This window comes from Mastomys coucha, unplaced genomic scaffold (assembly GCF_008632895.1).
Source record: "Mastomys coucha isolate ucsf_1 unplaced genomic scaffold, UCSF_Mcou_1 pScaffold22, whole genome shotgun sequence".
NCBI classification, from domain to species: Eukaryota; Metazoa; Chordata; class Mammalia; order Rodentia; family Muridae; genus Mastomys; species Mastomys coucha.
The window spans coordinates 145,874,454-145,882,014 of record NW_022196905.1 but is presented as its reverse complement, the minus strand read 5'-3'; positions in this window follow the sequence as shown (position 1 = coordinate 145,882,014).

Genomic DNA, 7,561 nt, shown 5'->3' with positions numbered 1-7,561 from the left:
GGAGGAGAGGACCTCGGCCCTGTGAAGCTTCTGTGCCCCAGTGTAGGGGAATGCCAGGGCCAATAAGTAAGAGAGGGTGGAGTGGCAGGCATGGGGAGGGTGGAGGCAACAGGGGTTTGTTTTTGTTGTTTTTGTTTGTTTCTTTGTTTTTTGGAGGGGAAACTGGGAAAGGAGAAATTTACATGTAAATAAAGAAAATATCTAATAAAAAATAAATTAAAAAATAAAAAATAAATTAAAAAAAGAAAAAAGAAAGCGAAAGATTAACCCTTATTTATTCACAATTTGTTAGAATAATGTGCTGGCTCGTTTTATGTGTCACTTGACTCAAGCTGCAGTTATCACAGAGAAAGGAGCCTCAGTTAAGGAAATGCCTCCATGAGATCCAGCTGTAAGGCATTTTCTCAATTAGTGACCAAGAGGGTAGAGACCCTTGTGGGTGGTGCCATCCCTAGGCTGGTAATCCTGGGTTCTATAAGAGAGCAAGATGAACAAGTGAGGGAAAGCAAGCCAGTAAGGAACATCCCTCCATGGCCTCTGCATCAGCTCCTGCTTCCTGACCTGCTTGAGTTCCAGTCCTGACTTCCTTTGGTGATGAAAAGCAATGTGGAAGTGTAAGCTGAATAAACCTTTTCCTCCCCAACTTGCTTCTTGGTCATGATGTTTTGTGCAGGAATAGAAACCCTGACTAAGACAAATAATGACTTTTGTCATTGTCACCAGTGTGCTCTGGTGACTTAAATGTGACACATTTTAGTATTACTAGGATCCCATGCATATACTTACATTGTTTTCTTTAAGCTTTCTCCTCTTTGGTTGGTGGAATCCTCTAGAAGTTGGCTTCCAGTTCTTCTGATGAGGCACTGGTACTTACTGACACGATAGCTTCCTTCTAGCTCTTAATTAGGATCCGACTTTTGAAACATCGTCTGTCCATACCTGAAAATACCCATTTCTCCAAGGAGTTCCCTTCTCATTCAGGGAGTGTTCGAGGATTTAAGGAAATGTGATGGAAACTTGCTGGGGTAGGAGGTTAGTGTTCTCTTTATCTACATGCTGATTATGTGGACATGCTGAGTTTGTATGAAGGTGTGCAAAGTATATGAAGCTTTGAAGCTAATTCATAGAACTCTTTACCTGGAATAGTCAAAGAAAGCTTATCAAATAAGATAAAGGGGCTGGAGAGATAGCTCAGGGCTCAAGAACACTCTGCTGTTCAGTTCTCAACTCCTTCATCAGGTGGCTCAGGACTGCTTCTAATTCTAGCTCTGGGTAAATCTGCATGCATGTACACACACAAATAAAAATAAGAAATTTAAATTAGGTAATGATACTGCATAGGATCAGTAACAAAGAAAGGCAAGATAATGAAGGATATTCTGGAAAGAGGAAACAAAGTACCCAACTGCTTAAGGGTGAAGATTCTAGAAGACGCTGCCCTATGAAAATGGGTAGAGTGCCATTTGTATAGAAAAAGTGACAGAGGTGGGTCAAGAGAAGAAACAGGAACCATTTACTGGAGGGAGAAGTTCAAGGACTTGAGTGTATACTGGGAATTTAGCTGCAATAGCATGACATCTTCAGACAGTGCCACTCTAGCTGCATTGTGAGAGCTTACTGGAAAGGAAAAACATTCACAAGACTTATTCATTCATCCAGTTATCCAACCACTACTTATTGAATTCCTCTGTTCTCTAGGCTGTGATAGTTACTGAGAAATATGCAATGACAGCCGAAGTGTAGGCACTGGTAATAGGTATAGTGACTTTGTTGGCAGAGCAGAGGTCATACATAGGAAATAAAAGCACCATCTGATTATAATGTGATTAAACACAAGGAGAGTGTGTTATGCAGTTTTACTTGCCAGCTTTTATTTTAGACATAAATCCATACACTGTATAAATCATTACTGTATCTACCCCTGGTTAGTTGGCTTTATATAAACCATTAGAATAAAAGGGTGTTGCTTTTATATTTCCTGTTCCAGCTATCAGAAACACAGTAAATTTGGTTTGGAAGGGCTTGTACTGTAATTTGGCCTTGTAAATACCACAAAGATTTGTATCCATTTCAAAGGGAACCTTGAGCTTTTCTCAGGAAGGTCATTTTGCTATGCTATTAAAACAAATGAAAATATATTTGTCTGCATTGCACATAGGCATAAAATCAATTGGTCATGTGACCTCCCACCCCCAAGGAGCCCAAAATAGTAATAATAACCAGGGAAGTGAGGCAAGTGAATTGTGAACACACTCGGGGAATCAAGTGCTTCCGAAGCATAGCCATGCATGCGTTATATTTTAGTTTGGAAATGGCCTCTGAGGGAGCATTATCCATTCCTTTCCACTTGGGAAAATAAGGCTTGCATTGTGAATCTAGTAAATGAAAATGCATCTGGAGTTTATTTACATTGATCTGGGTGCTTCGAAGCTAAGAATGAGCCATTATAAATGAGCCACTGCAGTAGTGTCCATGTGCGTAGGGTTCTGTTCTCTGGCTGGCCAGCTCTGTTTCAGTGTCACACACAGAGATCTTTACAGATCAGGTCTGCAAGCAGACCTTCTCCACCCTGTGATTACTCTCTGTACTGGGAATTTACCTAGTGATTTCTGTGATTTTGCACTCTTGGTTGGATATCTTATTTGTATTTTATGATCTTCCCAGCAGCGACTTTATACACAGTAAAGCAAGTTCCTCACAAGCATCTTCCCTCCTCATCCCTACCCTGCAGGCACCAGACACTCTGCAGTGTCAGAGATACAGTGGCAGTCCCAAAGCCATTACCTGGATTCCAGCAATCTTAAGTCCAATCTCTTAATTTCCTCTTAAATAAAACAGGATAAGAACACATGCTTGTCTGCCTCACAGAACTGCTGTGAACAGCTATCTTCTTATTAAATACACCCCCCCCCCCCAATGCTCTCTCTTTGTCACTGTCTCCATCTCACGGCTCCTAGCTAATATCTGGGTGAATGGATAGTAAGCACTATCCCTTAACTGTCCACTGAATGAAGCATTGGTTATTGTTATTTTGTCATTCTTTCTCCCAATACTCAGAGTAAGAGAGGTTCCACATAAATTCAACTTTCAGTTACTCAGTGCGCCAAAAATCTTGAAAACATCATTCAAAATTCTCCAAAGACCAAGGAATGATAGCACCAGAGCTTTACTCTTCAAAATCACTTGAGCTGACTGATTGTAAGTGGCAGAGGTCAGATAACATGAGGTAGAACCTGGGCGTCAAAACAGAACGATCCTGGGTTGCACACTGGCTCTGGAGTGTGATTGAGATACTATGTATGTTTCTTAGCCTAGATGAGCCCCAGCTTTGTTTTCTGTAGGTTCTAAATAGTAGCAATACCATCTTCACTAGAGAGATTAAATGTGGTAGTCCTTAGAGCATACCTAGTGCATTGCCTGGTGGGCTAAGCCTGTGGTGAGAAGCAGATTGTCCAAATAAATAATGTCCAACCGCAACTCTGTAAGGCTTGTGTTCTTGGTAGCTGCCTGGCTCTGTAATATTCAGGGACTCAAGTTCTTTCCTTGTGAATACCTTGCCCTTGTGTAGGTTCCTGCAATATCTTGTGTCCTACCACCAGAGGAGGAAGAAGAGCCCAGTCCCAACAACAATGCTATCATCTCCGTTCTCCTTCACCTGGTAAAACATAGTCACACAAAGCAGCTGGAAGAGTGTGTTTTGTGATGCTATAACAGAATACTCGTAATTGGGCAATTCCTCAAGGACATGTCATCAGTACCTGATGAGGGCCTGCTCCCCTCATCATCCTCCATTGTGAGGCTGAGGGTAAAGGGCAGAAGTGTTAACCCAGAACTGTGGGGAAGCGCATCCCAACCATAACAGTTGCTATTAAATGTCAATAGATTGAGTAGATGAAGACACCAGTAAGAGATGAACACTAAGGATAAAACATTTAAAATCAAGAGTTCGTGTAGAGATACTGATTTCTCCAAGGAGGAATCTGATGCATGAAGGGGAGACTAAGGCAGCCAGGTAACAGGAGAGAAAATGACTCAGAGTGTAGAATTGGAAACCTGGGGGAACGTCTGCTTAGGAGAGCCTTTCCAGCAACTGGAAATCTGGGATTTGACATGGAGCTGTGAAACTTTGGGGACTCATCCTCGAGGAATGAAGTTTATCCCTAAATGCAATTAATTGCTGAAAAGAAGATACGACTATTTTAATTTGCCTGATTTCTGACATAGTTGCCACCAGCTCTGTTTAAGTAATAAAAGTGTGGCCAATAATCAGAATTCCCCAAAAGTATGGGCTATGAATATGTCACGGATTGTCCCCTCAAACAGCAATTCAAAAATGTTATTAATTCTGACCTACGGATATCCAGTGGTGGTCCCTAAGCCATTGCCTGGATGCCAGCAATCTCAAGTCCAATCTCTTAATTTCCTCTTAAATAAAGCAGGATAAGAACAGATGCTTGTCTGCCTCACAGAACTGCTGTGAACAGCTATCTTCTTATTAAATATACATCCCCACGCTCTTTGTCACTGTCTCCATCTCATAATTTCAAACGTGTATGTCATCTACAAAGTGGAATTGCTAATGACATCTGTATATTGGAACTGTTGTGATGATTAAAATACAATTGTGTCTGAGTATCTTGAGTTCTTTCTAAGACTTTTTTAGATACCCAACTCTGAAGATGTCAGCCATGTCTGTCTTGCCACTGGGGTGCCTGAGCGACACCAGCAAGCAACAACAGCTCAGGGGAGGCAGAACACAGTCCATAATAGGGGTCCCGGTTCTATTTCAGTTCTCTAGACGAGAAATATCAAGGTCTGAGACAGCTGCCTGGTTCTCAGTCTCCTGTGTACCCAGATGCCACTTGGGTACTGTGGGGAGTTGAGAACGGTATAAGAGTCTGTGCTTCCCCTACACACCAGGTAGGAAGGGGATGGCTGAACCCCTGACAGGGGGGAGGGGGGTGGAAGGCCTAGACTTCGGAGGGGCTGGAAGAGAGAATGCCTTCTCTGGAAGATCTAGTTGTGGCTCTTTATGACAAAGGCCTCCCCCAGCTCCTGCAGTGATCCTATGTAAAGGAAACGGTCCTTGCTTGTCCAGACTGGCTTATTTGATGGCAGATATAAATGTGTACATCTTACTCAGGGTGAACCAGGGATTAAATACCTTTTGCAGGAAGAAATGCCCAGGAAGGGAAGCTCATTGGCTAAACACTGGGGTGCATTTAGATACCTCATTAGCATGGAGATCCCCAGGTTTGTATGCCATGTGACAGTTGTCATGGTCCTCTTAGTGGGGTGTCATGGTTACTTGTTCCAGGTCAGGTAGTTTGGCAGGGAGCTGACCTCAAGCTTACCATTCTCAATTCTGAGATTTCCTGGGGTTTAGGGTGGCTCAACCGTACCAGTTCTTCTATCTGGTGGCACAATCCACTTGCCCCACATGAAGATAGTCAAGTGCCTTCTATACATTGCTGTATTGTTTGCTTAGAACCTATTCACAACTCCCCATATACTTTAAATCACCTCAACACCACTTATAATATCTAGTACAGTATAAACAGTTGCCATATTGTATTGTTTAGGAACTAATGAAGAAAAAGTCTGTATGTGTTCGGTACAGACTCAATTTTAAACCATGTGACTGGCTGTGACTGGCTGACTTGCTGGATGCAGAAGCCACAGATCTGGAGGGGCAAGGCAGTTCTCTCACATGACCACACACAGCTCTGTCCAGTTCTCTACTGAATGACAGGACTCCAGCAGCAAATCTTTACCTTTTAGTGCCACCTTACAACATCAAAGAGTCTGCTACCCAAGCCCACTTGTTTATCTTTGTGTAGAGATTGCATTTTAGTGTGCTGGGGTACAGCCTGCATAACAAGAATTGTGTTTCCTTCTGCACATCTTAAAATTTGTGTTTCAGGCTTTAAAAGACTTTGAAGTTCAAAAAAAGCCATCTCTGGCCTGGGCTACTTTAAACTCACGTGATGTTTTCTGCCTTGAAACAATGTATAAATTCCAAGTAATGATGTAAAATCACACCACATTTTTAGGTTACTTTGTTGGTTTTTAAAATATTTACCCTTCCTACACAGTGACTTTCATTTAGTTTCTCAGCCTTTAGACTTTTTATATCATGTTCATCTGTAAATCTATTGAGACTGAGTGAGAAAATAAAATATAAAGGAAGAGTGAACATATGTATATTCTGTGTGCTGCTCTGAAGATGCATGTCTGATCTGAAAGTACTGGATTTGCTAGGAACATGGGGGTGTTTTACAGTTAGATTTTATGCCCCTTTGCTTAGTGTCAAATACATTTCCCTGACAGTGGATGATAATCTGGTTACAACAGGCCTCAGTGCCTGGCCATGCAATGTGATGCTATTTCTTTATAGAAATGCAATTCATGACCGCACAGTTCTCAGTAGATATTTTGCCTTACCCAAACTGGACTATTCCACAGCATAGCATGTGCCAGTTCTTCAGGTAGAGTGTGGGTATGCCAGGGAGTGACTGCAGAGAAAAGCAGTGTGAAGTTTGATTGGAGAAGCTAGGTCCTACGATGCCCATCCTAAAGGGAGTAAGAACCCATCAGAGATGAGCACAAAATAAGGCACAATATTATCCGATGTGCATGCTTCTGGGGATTGGATAAAGTGTGGTAGGAATACAAGAATAGAAAAAATAAGATTGATGGAGAACCACCATAATGCAAGCTGCAGCTCATGACAGATAGAAGAAATAAAGCAGGTCTCGAAGGCAACACACCAGAAGGCTGAAATGGAAAACTAGGGACTTTATGGGTGGGTATGGAGTTAAAAGGATGTGCCTGGTCTGCATGTATTTTACCACAGAGCGTCACCGTGGCTATTAGCTTCCCTTGCTTTCCCAAGGCTTGGCAACCATTTGCTTATTTTAATTTTATCTTTGTTCCCTCGGATGCAGTGGCTGCTCTCTTCTTTTTACAACTGATTTTCAGTGTTTTCCTTAGTGTATACATCAGTGTCACATCAGCCTTGTTGTGTTTAGATCTGTCTGAGATCCTTATTTAGTGCCTCATAATTTTCATTAATTTAGGAAAAAATGGTAATTATTTCTTAAAGGTATTTTTTTTTTTTTTTTTACTGTTTTCTTCTCTTCACTCTTTTGGAGACTTCAATTGCATATACAGGCTGCTTGGACTTTATACTCGACTCTTTTCTCTGTGTTTTATTCTGGATTGTTCTTAAGGTATCAGATTCACTTTTTTTTCTTCTTAAACATCTCTCTTGCTATTAAGCTCATATAGTACATTTTAGGAAAACCCAGAATGTAGATGGCTATTGTCTAAGCCCTTTAAGTCTGAGATTTTGTTGTGACAGGTGTAAGAGATCTGTTGTACCACAGGAACCACCAACAAATTGTAAACAACTAACTGCAACTATATCCTAATAAACTTCTCTACATAATATTGAAACTGACAGGTTGTTGGCACAAAGCCTGATGACCTGAGTTTGACCCTCAGGACCCATAAGGATGAAGGAAAGAACCAATTTACACAGTGTCTCCTCACTTCCACA